General features: G+C 39.8%; 1 long non-coding RNA gene across 1 annotated transcript in view; it reads right to left on the reverse strand.

Moving 5' to 3' along the window:
- LOC138424719 (uncharacterized) overlaps positions 1-17,551 on the reverse strand; it is a 50,386-nt gene extending 32,835 nt beyond the window's left edge. The window contains exon 1 of the long non-coding RNA XR_011250950.1: positions 17,481-17,551. This is a non-coding gene — a long non-coding RNA (uncharacterized lncRNA). The remainder of the gene's footprint in view (positions 1-17,480) is intronic.
- Between the last annotated feature and the right edge of the window lie 944 nt (positions 17,552-18,495).

The raw sequence follows: 18,495 nt of genomic DNA on the forward strand, positions 1-18,495 counted from the left end.
AGTGTTTTGCCTATGTCTTCCTCTAGGAGTTTTATAGTTTCTGGCCTTACATTTAGATCTTTAATCCATTTTGAGTTTATTTTTGTGTATGGTGTTAGCAAGTGTTCTAGTTTCATTTTTTTACAAGTGGTTGACCAGTTTTCCCAGCACCACTTGTTAAAGAGACTGTCTTTTCTCTGTTGTATACTCTTGCCTCCTTTGTCGAAGATAAGGTGACCATAGGTGTGTGGATTTATCTCTGGGCTTTCTGTTTTGTTCCATTGACCTGTATTTCTGTCTTTGTGCCAGTACCATACTGTCTTGATGACTGAGAATTCGTGATTTTCACTCATATTTGAGTCATTTTCATTTCCTGACCACAGTATCGGATCATGTACTCTAATAAAGACACACATTATTAAATATGTTTTTATTTTATTTCCCTTCCCCTCCCACCATGAAAAGCTCTGGCATTAGCCAGTGCTCTGGCAAGGCCACTCCTCCCCAATCTCCCAGGGCTTTTAATACACAGATTGGAGTAATCCACTCTTTCTTAACTGGGATTGCTTTTTACCACCCAGGAGATATTGAGCAGTGTCTGAAGACGGTTTTGGTTTCACAGCTAAGGGGCAGTGCTACTGGCATCGAATGGGTGGAGGCCAGGGATGCTGACAAACATCCTTCAATGCATAAGACATCCCCGCAATGAGGAATTGTATGGACCCAAGTGTCATTAGTGAAGAAACCATAAGCTAATCAACAGGAAGAAAGACTCAGTGAGGATTTGTCTTTGAGAGCTCTGAGAGCCAATTCCAGAGAGGGGAAAACAAACAAACAAACAAACAAAGAAAAACTCACTTGGAAGAGCAAAGAGTGAAGGCAGAAAAGACTGAGCTACCACTTGAGAATATCAAAGAAGAGTCTGGGGAGAAAGTAGAGAGTGTGTGTTAGGAAGAAGGAAATTATGAGCCAGCTTGAAGTTGTGAGAAAGTTAGCATCTGTGAGGAAATGCTGCTTTCACTTAGGAAGTAAATCTTCTTTAAGCTTTCTCAAGAGATGTGAGTTAACATTAGATTGACTTAAACTTCTGGTTTCTTTCAGTGTGATACTGCTCAAGACAAGGCCCATGAAGTGCTGGCTTACATTATGGTGTTACCCTTTCTGAAGATGATAAAAAGCATCTTAAATTATCAAAATAATTTTGCTTTTTCTTTATGTAAGCCTTCGATCAACATCACATGCATATACCATATACTTTTCAGTGAGGAGAAAGGAGCAGGGAGCTCAGAGAAACTGACTCAAAGACCCAGAAAGGCTCTAGTAGCAATTAAGCATTGTGCCCAATATGATTGTTCAGTCACTTTAAAAAATCATTGTTCTGTTTGTATTTTAATGTTGTCTCTGCCTTCAAGCTTTTACTGTGTGCTGTGTGTTGTGACATTGGGGTGTGTTTGATGATTGGTCAGGCATTGTACAGTCATTGAGAAAATTGTATAAACATCATCAGGGTTGTTCTCAAACTGGATGCATTTTACCTGTTAGTTTCTGACTATTTTAAGACATCACATGGAGTCTACAGCACTACTTTAGGGTCTACATGACATGTATGATGATTTAAGGTACTCAGTTATCTGAGAAACTTGGGACATCTTGTGTTCCAGGAATGACCCTGTTTAATGGGGAAGGTAGCAAGCATATTCCCTCCAAATGCAAACTTCCTCTGAAATATCAAAGTTTTCCTGAGTGTTTGAATTGAGTCACATGTCAAGAAAAACACATTGCATTCCTTTGCCATAAGATTTGCCATAAGACAAACGCCATATGTTAAGTTTATTTTTAAAGAGTGGGCAAGAACAGGGAGACCGTGTTCCAGTCTGAGAAAATATTGATGCCATGGTGTCAGTGAGGCAAGTTATGGTTTAATTCATACCTGCGGATTAAAGAATGAAAAATGAACCCACATCCCCAGCCTGACATCTGTATAAATGGTACACAGGGATGGAGGCCTGTCTACCTTCCTTAATGTTCTTGGGATAAAGTAAATACTGAAGGGCTTGACATCTCTCCTAAGCCTAACAAAGCTGGCACAGCTGGTGCCCAGATGCACCAGCTGGGTGGGTGGAAGGTCCTCAGGGCTGGGGAGAAAGAAGAGAAGTGAGATGATGCCCTGGGGCTTAGGGGACTTAGGATAAATACTGACAAATTCCTTCTTCTACCCAGGATTGTTCTTAGGAACAATTGAAAAGTGGATGAATTTGGAATCTGGGTTGTCCCTGCAGCCACCCCCTTTCTGGCCATCCTGCCAGCACACTCCCCATTCCATACCCCATCACAGTTTGGAGTATGTCTTAAACCTAAGAATGCACATACCTTCCCCCTCAGCTCTTGCCTGCTCCTATTCATCCTACCTACACCTGGACAAGGAGATTTGGTAGCATGTTTGTTATAGTAGGGAATTGGAAACATCATAAACATCTAGCAGCAGATGAAATAAAGCATGGCATTTTTATGTGGGTTCCAAGATTTCTTGTTTGTGAAGTGGGAACAATATTGGCTGCTTATTTCATGAAGTTTCATGAGGATTAAGTAAGAACAATTCTTGGCAAAATGTCAAGTCAATAAATTGTAATTATTATTATTACAGGGAATACTATACAGCTGTTACAAAGAATGATCTATGGTTTTTCTGTAGCAGCTGATATTAAGGACAAAAACAAGTGAAAGGCACTAAACACAGTATTCCATTTAAACTTTTATAATTAAATTCATAGCAGCACCAAAGTGCTTACCACGAATACAGTTGCCCAGCTTTCGACTCTCATTTTGATGAGCTTCTGACATTCAATAGAGTATGAAAATTAAAATGTGCAGAAACAGCATCTGTTCATTTTTTAAAACCTCACAAAACAATACTATACAGTTTCTTTGGATATTTGTATGTGTATAAAAGCAGGAAATCACCAGGAAAAGGACAGATCAAACCCCTAAAGAAGTGAAGTGAATAAAATTTGGGGTTGTGTGTGTGTCTGTTTGTGTTTCTTTTATCCTAAAGCATGGAGGTGATAGGGTTTGGGTAGGAGGTAGGAACCATTTGAGTCTTAATTCTGTTTTGATTTTGTACAGGAATAAATACTCATCTGTCATTTGCGTGATTAAAAAATAGTTTAAAGGTAAAAGGATAACCTGTGCTCACGTGCTCACTTTTAATCAAGTCAGATGTGTTTTTCTTAAGCAGCACAACCTGAATCTTCAACCTCAGAATATACATGCTGTGAGAGACCTTCCAGAACAGGTCCCTTGTCTCAGCTGAGCGAACCAGTGGTTTAGTTTTCATGTTTTTTAACTGAAGTATAGTTGATACACAACGCTGTGCCAGTCTTTGCTGTACAGCATAGTGACTCAGTTATACACATCAGTTCAGTTCAGTTGCTCAGTCATGTCTGAATCTTTGTGACCCCATGGACAACAGCACACCAGGACTCCCTGTCCATCACCAGCTCCTGAGTTTACTCAAACTCATGTCCATTGAGTCAGTGATACCATCCAACCATCTCATCCTCTGTTATCCCATTCTTCTCCTGCCATCAATCTTTCCCAGCATGAGGGTCTTTTCAAACGAGTTAATTCTTTGAATCAGGTGGCCAAAGTGTTGGAGTTTCAGCCTCAGTCCTTCAAGTGCATATTCAGGACTTATTTCCTTTAGGATTGACTGGTTGGATCTCCTTGCAGTCCAAGGGACTCTCAAGAGTCTTCTCCAACACCACAGTTCAAAAGCATCAGTTCTTCATTGCTCAGATTTCTTTATAGTCCACCTCTCACATCCATACATGACTGCTGGAAAAACCATAGCTTTGACTAGATGGACCTAAGATGGCAAAGTAATGTCTCTGTCTAGGTTGGTCATAACTTTTCTTTGAAGGTGCGGGCATCTTTTAATTGCATGGCTATAGTCACCATCTGCAGTGATTTTGGAGCCTCAAAAATAGTCTCTCATGTTTCCACTGTTTCCCCATCTATTTGCCATGAAGTGTTTGCCATGAAGTGATGGGACCAGATGCCGTGATCTTAGTTTTCTGAATGTTGAGCATTAAGCCAACTTTTTCACTCTCCTCTTTCACTTTCCTTAAGAGGCTCTTCAGTTCTTTGCTTTCTGCCATAAGGGTGGTATCATCTGCATATCTGAGGTTATTGATATTTCTCCTGGAAATCTTGATTCCAGCTTGTGCTTCATCCAGTCTGGCATTCCTCATGATATATTCTGCGTATAAGTTAAATAAGCAGGATGACAAAATACAGCCTTGATGTACTCCTTTCCTGATTTGGAACCAGTCTGTTGTTCCATGTCCAGTTCTAACTGTTGCTTCCAGACCTGCATACAGATTCCTCAAGAGGCAGGTCAGGTGGTCTGGTATTCCCATCTCTTGAAGAATTTTCCACAGTTTGTTATGATCTACAGTCAAAGTCTTTGGCATGGTCAATAAGGCAGAAGTAGATGTTTTTCTGGAACTCTCTAGCTTTCCTGATGATCCAGAGGATGCTGGCAGTTTGATCTCTGGTTCCTCTGCCTTTTTAAAAACCAGCTTGAACATCAGAAAGTTCATGGTTTACATACTGGTGAAGCCTGGCTTGGAGAATTTTGAGCATTACTTTACTAGCATGTGAGATGAGTGCAATCGTGTGATAGTTTGAGCATTTTTTGGCATTGCCTTTCTTTGGGACTGGAATGAAAATGGACCTTTTCCAGTCCTGTGGCCACTGCTGAGTTTTCCAAATGTGCTGGCATATTGAGTGCAGCACTTGCACAGCATCATCTTTCAGGATTTGAAACAGCTCAACTGGAATTCCATCACTTCCACTAGCTTTGTTCGTAGTGATGCTTCCTAAGGCCCACTTGACTTCACCTTCCAGGATGCCTGGCCCTAGGTCAGTGATCACACCATCGTGATTATCTGGGTCATGAAGATCTTTCTTTTGTACAGTTGTTCTGTGTATTCTTTCCACCTCTTCTTAATATATTCTGCTTCTGTTAGGTCCATAGCATTTCTGTCCTTTATTGTGCCCATCTTTGCATGAAATGTTCCCTTGGTATCTCTAATTTTCTTGAAGAGAGATCTCTACTCTTTCCCATTCTGTTGTTTTCCTCTATTTCTTTGCATTGATCGCTGAGGAAGTCTTTCTTATCTCTCCTTGCTATTCTTTTGAACTCTGCATTCAAGTGGGTGTATCTTTCCTCTTCTCCTTTCCCTTTCACTTCTTTTCTTTTCATAACTATTTGCAAGGCCTCCTCAGATAACCATTTTGCCTTTTTGCATTTATTTTTCTTGGAAATGGTCTTTATCCCTGTCTCCTGTACAATGGCACAAACTTCTGTCCATAGTTCTTCAGGCACTCTGTCTATCAGATCTATTCCCTTGAATCTATTTGTCACTTCCACTGGATAATCGTTAGGGATTTGATTTAGGTCTAGTGTTTTCCCTATTTTCTTCAATTTAAGTCTGAATTTGGCAATAAGGTGTTCATGATCTGAGCCAGTCATCTCCCAGTCTTGTTTTTGCTGACTATATAGAACTTCTCCATCTTTGGCTGCAAAGAATGTAATCAATCTGATTTCAGTATTGACCATCTGGTGATGTCCATGTGTAGAGTCTTCTCTTGTATTGTTGGAAGAGGGTGTTTGCTATGACCAATGCATTCTCTTGGCAAAACTCTGTTAGCCTTTGCCCTGCTTCATTCTGTATTCCAAGGCCAAATTTGCCTGTTACTCTAAGTATTTCTTGACTTCCTACTTTTGCATTCCAGTCCCCTATAATGAAAAGGGCATCTGTTTTGGGTGTTAGTTCTAGAATATCTTGAGGTCTTCATAGAACCATTCAACTTCCACTTCTTCAGCATTACTGCTCAGGGCATAGACTTGGATTACTGTGATACTAAATGGTTTGTCTTGGAAAGGAACAGATATCATTCTGTCGTTTTTGAGATTGCATCCAAGTACTGCATTTCGGACTCTTGTTGACCATGATGGCTACTCCATTTCTTCTAAGGAATTCTTGCCCAAACTAGTAGATGTATTGTCATCTGAGTTAAATTCACCCATTCCTGTCTATTTTAGTTCGCTGATTCCTAAAATGTCAATGTTCACTCTTGCCATCGCCTGTTTGACCACTTTCAATTTGTCTTGATTCATGGACCTAACATTCCAGGTTCCTATGCAATATTGCTCTTTACAGCAGACTTTACTTCCATCACTAGTCACATCCACAATTGAGTGTTGGTTTTGCTTTGGCTCCGTCTCCTCATTTCTGGAGTTAGTTCTCCACTGATCTTCAGTAGCATTTTGGGCACCTACTGACCTGGGGAGTTCATCTTTCAGTGTCCTATCTTTTTGCCTTTTCATACTGTTCATGGGATTCTCAAGGCAAGAATACTGAAGCAGTTTGCCATTCTCTTCTCCTGTGGACACGATTTTTGTCAGAACTCTCCGCCGTGACCCGTCCGTCTTGGGTGGCCCTACATGGCATGAGTTAGGCAAGGCTGTGGTCCATGTAATCAGATTGGTTAGTTTTCTGTGACTGTGATTTTCAGTCTGTCTGCCATCTGATGGATAAGGATAAGAGGCTTATGGAAGCTTCCTGATGGGAGAGACTGACTGAGGGGGAAACGTAAAGATTAAAGATTTACTTAGCATGGCCCCGCCCATCAGAACAAGACCCAGTTATACACACAGAGATATTCCTTTTTTTACATATTCTTTTCCATTCTGGTTTACCACAGGACATTGAATATAGTTCACTGTGCTGTATAGTAGACCTTGTTGTTTATTCATCCTATATATAATTTTTTACATGCTAATCACAAGCTCCTGGACCCTTCCACCTCCACCAACTCCCCGTTGGCACCTGTACATCTGCTGTCTGTCTGTGAATCTGTTTCTGTTTTGTAGATAGGTTCTTTTGTGCCATATTTTTGATTCCACATTAAAGTTATATGTTATTTGTCTTTCTCTTTCTGACTTCAGTTCAGTTCAGCCGCTCAGTCATGTCCGACACTTGGTGACCCCATGAATCACAGCATGCCAGGCCTCCCTGTCTATCACCAACACCCAGAGTTCACTCAGACTCACATTCATCGAGTCAGTGATGCCATCCAGCCATCTCATCCTCTGTCGTCCCCTTCTCCTCCTGCCCCCAATCCCTCCCAGCATCAGAGTCTTTTCCAAGGAGTCAACTCTTCGCATGAGTTGGCCAAAGTACTGGAGTTTCAGCTTTAGCATCATTCCTTCCAAAGAAATCCCAGGGTTGATCTCCTTCAGAATGGACTGGTTGGATCCCCTTGCAGTATTTTTTGGGGCTCCAAAATCACTGCAGATGGTGACTGCAGCCATGAAATTAAAAGACGCTTACTCCTTGGAAGAAAAGTTATGACCAACCTAGATAGCATGTTGAAAAGCAGAAACATTACTTTGCCAACAAAGGTCCGTCTAGTCAAGGCTATGGTTTTTCCAGTGGTCATGTATGGATGTGAGAGTTGGACTGTGAAGAAAGCTGAGCGCCGAAGAATTGATGCTTTTGAACTGTGGTGTTGGAGAAGACTCTTGAGAGTCCCTTGGACTGCAAGGAGATCCAACCAGTCCATTCTGAAGTTACTTAGCATGATAATCTCCAGCTGCCTCCACATAGCTGCAAATGGCATTATTCCATTCTTTTTCTGGCTGAGTAGTATTCCATTGTGTGTGTGTGAGACATCTTCTTTTTCCACTCATTTGTCAGTGGACAGTTAGGTTGTTTCCATGTCTTGGATATTGTGAATAGTGCTGCTATGAACTTAGGAGTGTGTGTATCTTTGAATTAGAGTTTTGTCCAGGTATATGCGCAGAAGTGGGATTGCTGGATCATGTGGTAATTCTATTTTTAGTTTTCTGAAGAACCTCTACACTGTTTTCTATAGTGGCTGTACCAACTTACATTCCCACCAGCAGTGTAAGAGAGGGGACCAAGCGTTTAGCATGGGAATGACTAGCTCAAGGTCACATAGTAGAGGGATCTGGGAGAGAAAGAGGGAACAAGTGACAAGTGGGGTTGTGAAAGAACTAGTGAAGTTGAAGATCAGCTAAAGTTAAGGGGGCAAGGAGTTTGGAAGAAGAGGGAATGAGTTAGAAGGGTCTTCAGAGTTTTTGTAATCAAGATCCAAAAATATCAAAATCAGCAGGCAAGTTCCTCAGGCTCTCCCCTTCCCACCACTTCCCAGGGAGCTTTTGTATTTGCCTGCTCACCCTCTAAGGCCTTCGGTTGTGTTATTGCTAATAATAGCAAAAGGAGAATTGAAAGATAGCCAGAAAATCTAGAAATATTTATGTTAGAAAAGACTAAGACCCTCGTGAAAGCTGAGGGACAGATCTCAGAGAAGACCCAGGCTCATGGTAGTTTGTAAAGCTTGGGGTTCTGGGGGATGCTGCAAGAGTTGGCAGTACTTCAGAGACAGTGGGACAAAGAGGGGAAAGAGGACTGTCCAAAGTTTATGTGGGTTGGGAATGTAATCCCCTTTTTGTGACATTTCAGGAGACTTCAGTAAAAATTTAAGTGGTTCATTAATATTCTTTGGATGTCATACTTGGTTTTCTGTTGAATGAACAGTAGCCCATCATCCTAAAGTGTACGCTAAAAATCACTTGTGCTGAGGGAACTAGAAGGAAATACACAACACTCAGAAATGTTGTCAGTATGAGGAATGGTATCTGGAACCCTCTCTCCCAGTCATGCCCCTCAGCCAGCTTTACTCTTTGCTTTCATCCCTTCATCCCTCAGACAAAGGTAAAAAGGACATGGCGATCAGAGAATGCCCACCTTTTAAACCACTTCTTTCCTAGTAAGGTGAAAAAGGGATTCTGTAACAGCACCAATTGCCCACCAAGAATATACTCACCTGACTTTCAGTTCTCATCTGAAGAAGCCTCTGAGACTTTCAGTGGAATTAGAAAATTAAAATGTGCACAAACAGCGTATATGTCATATCATTATGACCTACAGGATAAATACACATACATAAACACACACACACGAAGGGGAGGGGGAAGAAGGTCCATGTCCTTGGTTTGTGCTGGCAGAGTACCAGGTGAGGGGCTTCGAGACTTAGTATATTTGGTACCCCATTGATAGAAAGGTTAAGGTTATTCTGCTTTGAGATAAACATCCCCCACAGAATCTTGCTTTCTCTTCCCTTGGTTCCCTTGGCCTGGGTGTTATATACCATATTTTCCAGGCAGATCAGAATATGCACTGACAATCATTTGCCAAAGATTACCTGGGTGGCACCTTCTTGTAAGAATGCAAATGATTCTCCTAAATCCCACACACGTTGAACAAAGAATAAACAACCTTGTTGAAATCATCTACATGACCTGGAATGCTAAAAGCCTTCAGTTTGCTTGCTATAGTGCAAAAATATGAGAAATATTTAATCTTTAAAAATACACAATGGAATCATAATTTTGCTGCAGGTTCAAAGAGAGCACAATATAATGCAGTGTATTTAAAATGTAATGGCAGTGTATATTTTCAAAATGCAAACAGCAGAGAGTTTGATAAATAGCTAAAGAGCACCAGACCATATCTTAGCCTTATAAAAGTGTCTCCCATGAATGTTAACTGTATCTCTCAGAAAATTCTTAATATGCTCCGTGGCTCAGTGTGTAGACAACAACTCTGTAGAAATGTGTGTGCCTACCTGGTGTGTGGTCTTTGTCAACTCAAAGTGAAGGTTGTATAAACTTTAGGTGCCCAGCCTTTTAGTTCAGAACAAAGAGGCAAATCTAAAAGTTTATAGTTTTCCAGACCTCTCATGTACCTAGTGTTTTTTAAAATCTATTTTTGATACAATGTTTTTCTATTTTTAAATAATCATACCAGATTATTTATAGTATATCTTTGTCTGTTTTAATCCATGTTGATGTCCAATTGTATATTTAAAATTCTATTCATTTTATATCATAAAATTGGTACATAAAAACATGAATAGGGTGTGTTGAAATACAGGTAAAAAAGACATAAATTTGGGGGGATTTATTCTCTAGAGTCTAGAAACAAGCAGTAGAGCAGCACTAGCCAACAAAACTTTCTGCTGTGATGAAAATCCATTTTGTCCAATTTGGTAGCCACTGGTCAGCACTGGGTCATTATTGAGTGTTTGAAGTGTAGCTACTTGGGCTGAGGAACTGAACTTTTAAAAATTTTATGTAATTTTGATTAATCTACTAAGACATTCACATGCGGCTCATGGCTCCCATAGTAGACAGCAGAGGAGTGGTGGGTTTGAATATCCTCCTGCTTGTGGCTTCTACGCTCAAGATGTCCTCATGGTCCAAGATGGCTGTTGAAGCCATACCGTGAATCCACATTCCAGGCAGCAGGGAGGAATATAGACAAAAGGGCTAGTCCCTTCCCTTTTAACGAGGCTTCCTAGGTGTCCTACACAACTACTTCTAGTCTACAGCTTGCCCAAAACTTAGTCGCATGCCTACACTGAGCCACTAGGAGTCTAGGAAAGATTCTGGGTTTTGTGTTTTTTTTTTTTTTTTTTTTTGACTGAAGAAGGGATTTGAGGGTAGGCAGTTGTCTCCCTGTCACAAAAAATGCATTATTAAGTCCACCATTCCCATCCATTCCTCCATCCCAACCCAAACTCTTTCCTAAGTCTACAAAGATAACTGCTATGAATAACACTGTGTACAACCCTCTGACAAAATCATTTATATACACACATACGTTTTTTTAGCATTTTAATTTTTTATGTACTCTCTGCAGATCACATATTGCATTTTTACATTTTGTGAATCACTGATATAATGTATAGATCTAGATTATTCTCCTTCATCAAGTATACAATCAGTTCTGTGAGGCAGGGAATATATGTGCTGTGATCATTTTTTGCCCTAGCTGTAGTAGACTGAAAATATTCAGCATAAAAGTCTTCTTTTATGAATATATCATAATTTAGTTAACCTATTCTTTCCTCCTACCGCTAAAATAATAACCCTTCTCAAGAAAAAAACTGCTTTGTGCTCTGAGAGCTTTAGACAGTTAACTAAATACGTGCCATCCATTCAATTTCTTGTCTTCCCAACCAACTGCAAAAATACTCTGTAATGATTTGATTAAGTTATTGTAACAACTTGAAACTATGTGTCCATGATTCTCTTACTCCATGGAGGTATGCACTGACTCCAGAGCACTGGTTAAGGGAAAAGTCAAACTAGTTAAAAGTTCCTTTAGGGAGAGAGCCAGATCACTTCCTTGGGTTTCCAGGCATTCTATTGGTATAGATGTACTCTACAGCTGGAGATAAATGGGTATATGAATGGTATATGCACCACTTGGAACAGGAGTGCAGTGAATGGATGTTTTGAAGGGCTCTCACCATCCCTAGCTGTGCCAGCCCCTGGGGGATTATTGTGTGGAAAATGTAGCTAAAGAAACAGACAGTCTGACAAAGAGGAAGCAAGCAATAGCTTTGGAAGCAGACAAATCAGACTTTGACTCCTGGCTCAGCCCTTTCCTAATTCTGTGACTAAGAAAGTCACAAAATGTCACTGAGGCTCAATGACCTTATCATTAAAAGGTGATAGTGTCCTTTGCCTTCTAGTATTGTGTGAATCAAATGGAAAATTATCTATTGCCTGCCATAGCAGGATTCACACAATCAGAGCTATGCATGTGGATAACATCATGCGTTTCCAAAATACTGGAATGGATCCTAAGAGTCAGTGGATCAATTTCATGAGGGAGATCCTTTCTAAAAAAAAATAAACTATTTATTTGACTGTGCTAGATCTGTGACAGCTCTTAATTGTAGCATGTGGAATCCAGCTCCATGACCTGGGATCAAGCTCAGGCCCTCTACATTGGTATTGCAGAGTCTCAGCCACTGGACGACCAGGGAAGTCCCAGGAGATCTTCTTGCTGGTGGAGTTGCTCATCAGTATTGAGTAACTCAGACTGATCTGGCCTGAAATTGAGCACATTTTCATTTCTCTATAGAGGCATCCTTACAAAAACATAGTCCAAATGAACTTGGGTGGCTCCCTCACTGATGTATTTGGTCCATGATTTTGGTATTTAGAGGACATAGAGACCGGTGCAATGAGCAGGACAGTAGCAGCCCACCAGACAGGACTCGGCATCCTAGGCTCCAATTTAGAAATATTTCTAAACCAGAATTTTACATTGACCATATGCATCAGAAATCATTAGGCTACTAGCTAAAAATGCAGATTCCTGGAGCCCAGCTAAGAAGTGCAGAATCAGATTTTATGGCAGAGAGATCCACAGTCCCCAGGTTAATAAGCTTATTAGGTGATTTTTGTGCATGGGAAAATTGTAAAACTTTTTTCCCAGAATGATTTAAACTGAGCAACTAAAGTGAGTAATTGAATACTCCTTAGAATCTATCTTAGAGATACAGAGATGTATCTATAGAGATAACATGGTTAACTGCCACTAGACTGCAAAAGTAAGAACACAAAGATACCCATTTCCTCAAGAATATATCAACAACATAATGTGATGCAAACAGGATGAAGATAAGTAAGCGGTCCACAGAAATAGCAGAGAGGAAGAAGTGATTAACTCTGGTAGGAGAAGTTTTAAGAAAGACATGATATCTGAGTTGGACTTTGAAGGATGAATAGAAGTTCACCAAATTACCAAGATGGCAGGGAAGCATTTCTCAAGCTTTAATGCATGTATGATACAATCACTTGGGGATCCTATTAATAAAATGCAAGTTCTGTTTCAGTGAATCTGCGTGACACTCTCAGGTGATGGCTTATTGATCACACTTTGAGTAGCAAAGCTCTAGAGGTAAAAATTACATTGGTTATAATGAAGTTTCCATTTTACCCATAGTGAGGCATGTGTATCACATTATGTTGATATTTCCTGACTGCTCTTTTATGAAGAACCAGCTGATCTCTTTCCTGCACAGGAATATCTTCACTAAATACATACATTCCTTAAGCAACCCACCTTGGACCATGGTGTTGCCCATGTAAGAAGCAAGTCACTTCAAAACTCAGCCTCAGCAATTCTAGTCTTTCGGTAAACTGGTCAGTGTTTATTGCCATCTTTTTGTCTGCTTCAGAGAAATGTCTGTTTAAGTCTTTTGCTCTCTTTTTGATTGGGTTGTTTGTTTTTCTGGTATTGAGTTGCATGTTCAGTTCAATTCAGTCACTCAGTCATGTCCGACTCTTTGCGACCCCATGGACTGTAGCACACCAGGCCTCCCTGTCCATCACCAACTCCCGGAGCTTACTCAACTTGTGTCAGTTGAGTCGGTGATACCATCCAGCCATCTCATCCTTTGTGATCCCCTTCTCTTCCTGCCTTCAGTCTTTCCCAGATTCAGGGTCTTTTCAAATGAGTAGGTCTTCACATCAGGTGGCCAAAGTATTGGAGTTTCAGCTTTCCAATGAATATTCAGGACTGATTTCCTTTAGGATGGACTGGTTGGATCTCCTTGCAGTACAAGGGACTCACAACAGTCTTCTCCAACACCACAGTTCAAAGCATCAATTCTTTGGCACTCAGCTTTCTTTATAGTCCAACTCTCGTAACCATACGTGACTACTGGAAAAACCATAGCTTTGTCTAGAGGGACCTTTATTGGCAAAGTAATGTCTCTGCTCTTTAATATGCCATCTAGGTTGGTCATAACTTTCCTTCCAAGGAGCAAGCATCTTTTAATTTCATGGCTGCAGTCACCATCTGCAGTGATTTTGGAGCCCCCCAAAATAAAGTAAGCCATTCTTTCCCCCTCTATTTGCCATGAAGTGATGGGACCAGATGCCATGATCTTAGTTTTCTGAATGTTGAATTTTAAGCCACCTTTTTCACTCTCCTCTTTCACTTTCATCAAGAGGCTCTTTAGTTCTTCAATTTCTGCCATAAGGGTGGTATCATCTGCCTATCTGAGGTTATTGATATTTCTCCTGGCAATCTTGATTCCAGCTTGTGCTTCATCCAGCCCAGTGTTTCTCATGAGGTACTCTGCATATAAGTTAAATAAGCAGGGTGACAATATACAGCCTTGACATACTCCTTTTCCTATTTGGAACCAGTCTGTTGTTCCATGTCCAGTTCTAACTGTTTCTTCTTGACCTGCACACAGATTTTATCAGGAAGCAGGTGAGGTAGTCTGGTATTTCCATTTCTTGAAAAATTTTCCACAGTTTTGACTCTGATCCATGCAGTCAAAGGCTTTGGTGTAGTTGATAAAGCAGAAGTAGATGTTTTTTCTGGAACTCTCTTGCTTTTTTGATGGTCCAACAGATGTTGGCAATTTGATCTCTGGTTCTTCTGCCTTTTCTAAATCCAGCTTGAACATCTGGAAGTTCCCGGTTCACGTACTGTTGAAGCCTGGCTTGGAGGATTTTGAGCATTACTTTGCTAGCGTGTGAGATGAGTACAATTGTGCAGTAGTTTAAACATTCATGAGCTGCTGGTATATTTTGGAAATTAATCCTTTTTCAGTTGTTTCATTTGCTATTATATTCTCCCAGTCTGAGGGCTGTCTTTTCACCTTTTTATAGTTCCCTTCACTGTGCAAAAGCTTTTAAGTTTAATTAGGTCCCACTTGTTTATTTTTGTTTTTATTTCCATTACTCTAGGAGGTAGGTCATAGAGGATCTTGCTGTGATTTATATCTTAGAGTATTTTGCCTATGTTTTCCTCTAAGAGTTTTATAGTTTCTGGTCTTACATTCAGGTCTTTAATCCACTTTGAGTTTATTTTCGCGTATGATATTAGGAAGTGTTCTAGTTTCATTCTTTTACATGTAGCTGCCCAGTTTTCCTGGCACCACTTACTGAAGAGATTATCTGTACTCCATTTTATATTCCTGCCTCCTTTGTCAAAGATAAAGTGTCCATAGGTGTGTGGGTTTATCTCTGGGTTTTTTATCTTCTTCCATTGATTTATATTTTTGTTTTTGTGCCAATACTATACTGTCTTGATGACTGTAGCTTTGTGGTATAGTCTGAAGACAAGAAGGTTGATTCCTCCAGCTCCATTCTTTCTCAAGATTGCTTTGGCTATGCAGGATCTTTTGTGTTTCATTACAAATCTTGAAAATTTTTATTTTAGTTCTATGAAAAATGCCATTGGTGATTTGTTAGGGATTGCTCTGAATCTGTAGATTGCATTTTTACAATATTGATCATTTTTACAATATATTGATCCTTCCAACCCAGGAACATGGAATATCTCTTCATCAAAGACATTATATTATCTTTGACTTCTTTCATCAGGGTCCTATAGCTTTCTCTGTATAGTTCTTTTGTCTCCTTAGGTAGGTTTATTCCTAGATATTTTATTCTTTCTATTGCAATGATAAGTGGGATTAATTCCTTAATTTTTCTTTCTGATTTTTCACTGTTAGTGTATAGGAATGCAAGTGATTTCTGCATATTGATTTTGTATCCTGCAACTTTACTAAATTCAGAATTCACTGATTAGCTTTAGTAATTTTCTGATAGTATCTTTAGGATTTTCTGTGTATAGTATCATGTTGTCTGCAAACAGTGAGAGTTTTACTTCTTTTCCAGTCTAGATTTATTTTATTTCTTTTTGTTCTCTGATTGCCACAGCTCGGACTTCCAAAACTATGTTGAATAATTGTGGTGAGACTGGACACCCTTGTCTTGTTCCTGATCTTAGAGGAAATGCTTTGTTTTTCACCATTGAGAATAATGTTTGCTGTGGGTTTATTATATATGGCCTTTATTATGTTGAGGTAGATTCCTTCTATGCCCATTTTTTGAAGAGTTGCTATCATAGATGGGTGCTGAAAGTAATTTTTAAAGTATTTTTTCCTTTTTGATCTGTTTTCTGTGTCCTTTATTATTCTTTTCTTTACCACAGCCTCAGATATACAGTTTTTTCCTTTTTCTGTCCTCAAATTAAGCAATAGTAGAACATCTTTCGCCCATAAAAAAAAAACCTGGGTTTTTTATCTTGTTTTTTATCTGGGTTTTTTATCTGCTGCTCAGTCCTTTCCTTTTTTAGTGATGCTGCCAGAGATTGGCTCTTTCTTTGTTCCCTTTGTTACCTTCTAAGAAATTTTCCCTGTAATTACAGCTCTAAGCTTAACCCCTCTCTTGGACTCCAGGCTATTCTGCCAACTGGCAGCAAAGCATGGAATGGTGGTTATAACCCCAGACTTCAGAGATAGATAAACCTAGATTACAATCCAGGCTCTCATGTGAACTCTGTGACCCTATGCAAATTGCTTAACCTCTCTGAGCCTCAGTGTCTTCACTGAGGTATTAGAGGTGAAAGAGAAATAATAAAGGTACCTATCTCAAGAGGGTGTAGAGAGAAAGGAGTCTACAACACTGTTGGTTGGAATGTAAGCTGGTGCAGCCCTTATGAAGAGGAATATGGAAGTTCTTTCAAAAACTAAAAATAGAATTACCGTATGATCCCGCAGTCCCACTCTTGAACATATATCCAGAGAAAAACTCTAACTTGAAGAGATACATGTTCATAGCAGCACCATTTACAGTAGCCAAGACATGGAAGCAATCTAAATGTCCTTTAACAAATGGATGGATAAAGAAAATGTGGTACATATATGCAATAAAACATTACTAACCCATAAAGAAGAATGAAACAAAGTCATCTGCAGCCATATGAATGAACCTAGAAATTACCATATTAAGTGAAGTCAGGCAGAGAAAGACAAATGTCATATGTTATTACTCACATGTGGAATTTAAAAAATAATATAAATGAACTTATTTACAAAGCAGAAATAGACTCCCAGACATAGGTAACAAATTCATGATTACCAAAGGGGATAGCAGGGAAAGTAGATAAATTAGGAGTTTGGGATTTTATATGTGTGTGTGTATATGTATATATATATATATATATAATAACTATATATATAAAATAAATAGCAAGAACCTACTATATAGCATAGGAAGTATATTCAATATCATGTAATAACCTATAGTGGAAAAGAATCTGGAAAAGAGTATATATGCATAAGAGAGTATATATATTAAAAAAAGAGCTATATGTATATATGTATAACAGAATCACATTGCTGTACACCTGAAGCTAGCACAATATTGTAAATTAAATATACATCAATTTAAAAAGTGGTTATTAAAAAAGGTACCTATCTCATGAGCTTCCCAGGTAGCTCAATAGTAAAGAATCTGCCTGCTAAGGCAGGAGACATGAATTCCATCCCTGGCTCACGAAGATCCCCTGGAGAAGGAAATGGCAACCCACTCCAGTATTCTCGCCTGGGAAATCCTGTGGACAGAGGAGCCTGGCCGGCTGCAGTCCACAAGGTCACAAAAGAGTTGGACACAACATAGCAACTAGAAACAACAACCTGTCTCATAGTATTTATGAAAGTAACAATCAATTCTATGTAAAATGCACAGTACCTGGTTTATGATGATTATTCAGGAAGAGTAGCTACTTAGTCGTCACACTCACCTGCCCTCCTACTGTAGCCTCCGCCTCACCGCTCTGTGCTTTCCCAGATTGATGGCTTGCATGCCCTGGTGTCTGCCACCATGCCCCCACCTTCACACGGCTTCTCTCCCCCATACTGTACCACCCTGTGTTTTGCCTGAAATCAACTCCTGCTGTGTTTCTTCTAAATAACTCAATCATGTTTGCACAGAAGAACAAATACACCCACACAGACTACATGTTTGCTATCTCTCTGTGTTCTGTTCAAGCCTTGTGGACAAGCACAATAGGCAAAGCAGCTTAGGGAGAAAAAGTACTTGGACACACTTGCCAAGCAAAGGTGCAGCCATGGCAACCCAGGTACACACAGGAGGATAACTGAGATTTATCAGTTAGGAGTTTGACAACCTTTATTCCTAATCACATCTACCTGTCTCATATATCTGAGGTGACTAACTTCTGTTCTGTGTCCCATAGTGCCGTTGCTTCTTGCTATAATGACAGCCATCATATAATGACAGTCTTTTCAAAGACTTGCCACTTATTTTAATATGGACCAAGGATGCTTAAGCTGCGTCCAGAAATACTTCAGTAAATAATCATTTTGTTACAAAAGCAGTTAAACTCCTTCAACACTTACCTCCGCAAGTATCCCAATCTTCATATCTGAAGATTCTATGTAGCACAGATGCTGAAAGGCAGGCTGGTTCAGAAGGCTGGTCTGGCTTTATTGCCCTTTGTCCTGAAATAGACTGTTATGGGTAAGTAGCCAGTGATGGAGAGGATGGGGAAGGTTTACCTCCCTACTTTTCTTGTTCCTATCAGTCTAAGGTAGCTGACGTGTTTTTTTTCTGTTGTTGTTGTTGTTTTTCCCTAGCCTGGTGTTTCTCAAACTTTCACAACTGTATTGATTCATCAAAAAATATTTCCTAAAAAAAAAAAATTTCCTGCCTGCTTCCTATGCACAGGAACAGGATCCACAAGGGAGGTGCTGGCTCCGGTGCAGCTCCTGGACTTCTCTGTGGCAGAGGTCCTG

The sequence above is a fragment of the Ovis canadensis genome, chromosome 19, assembly GCF_042477335.2.
Source record: "Ovis canadensis isolate MfBH-ARS-UI-01 breed Bighorn chromosome 19, ARS-UI_OviCan_v2, whole genome shotgun sequence".
In the NCBI taxonomy this organism is placed as follows: Eukaryota; Metazoa; Chordata; class Mammalia; order Artiodactyla; family Bovidae; genus Ovis; species Ovis canadensis.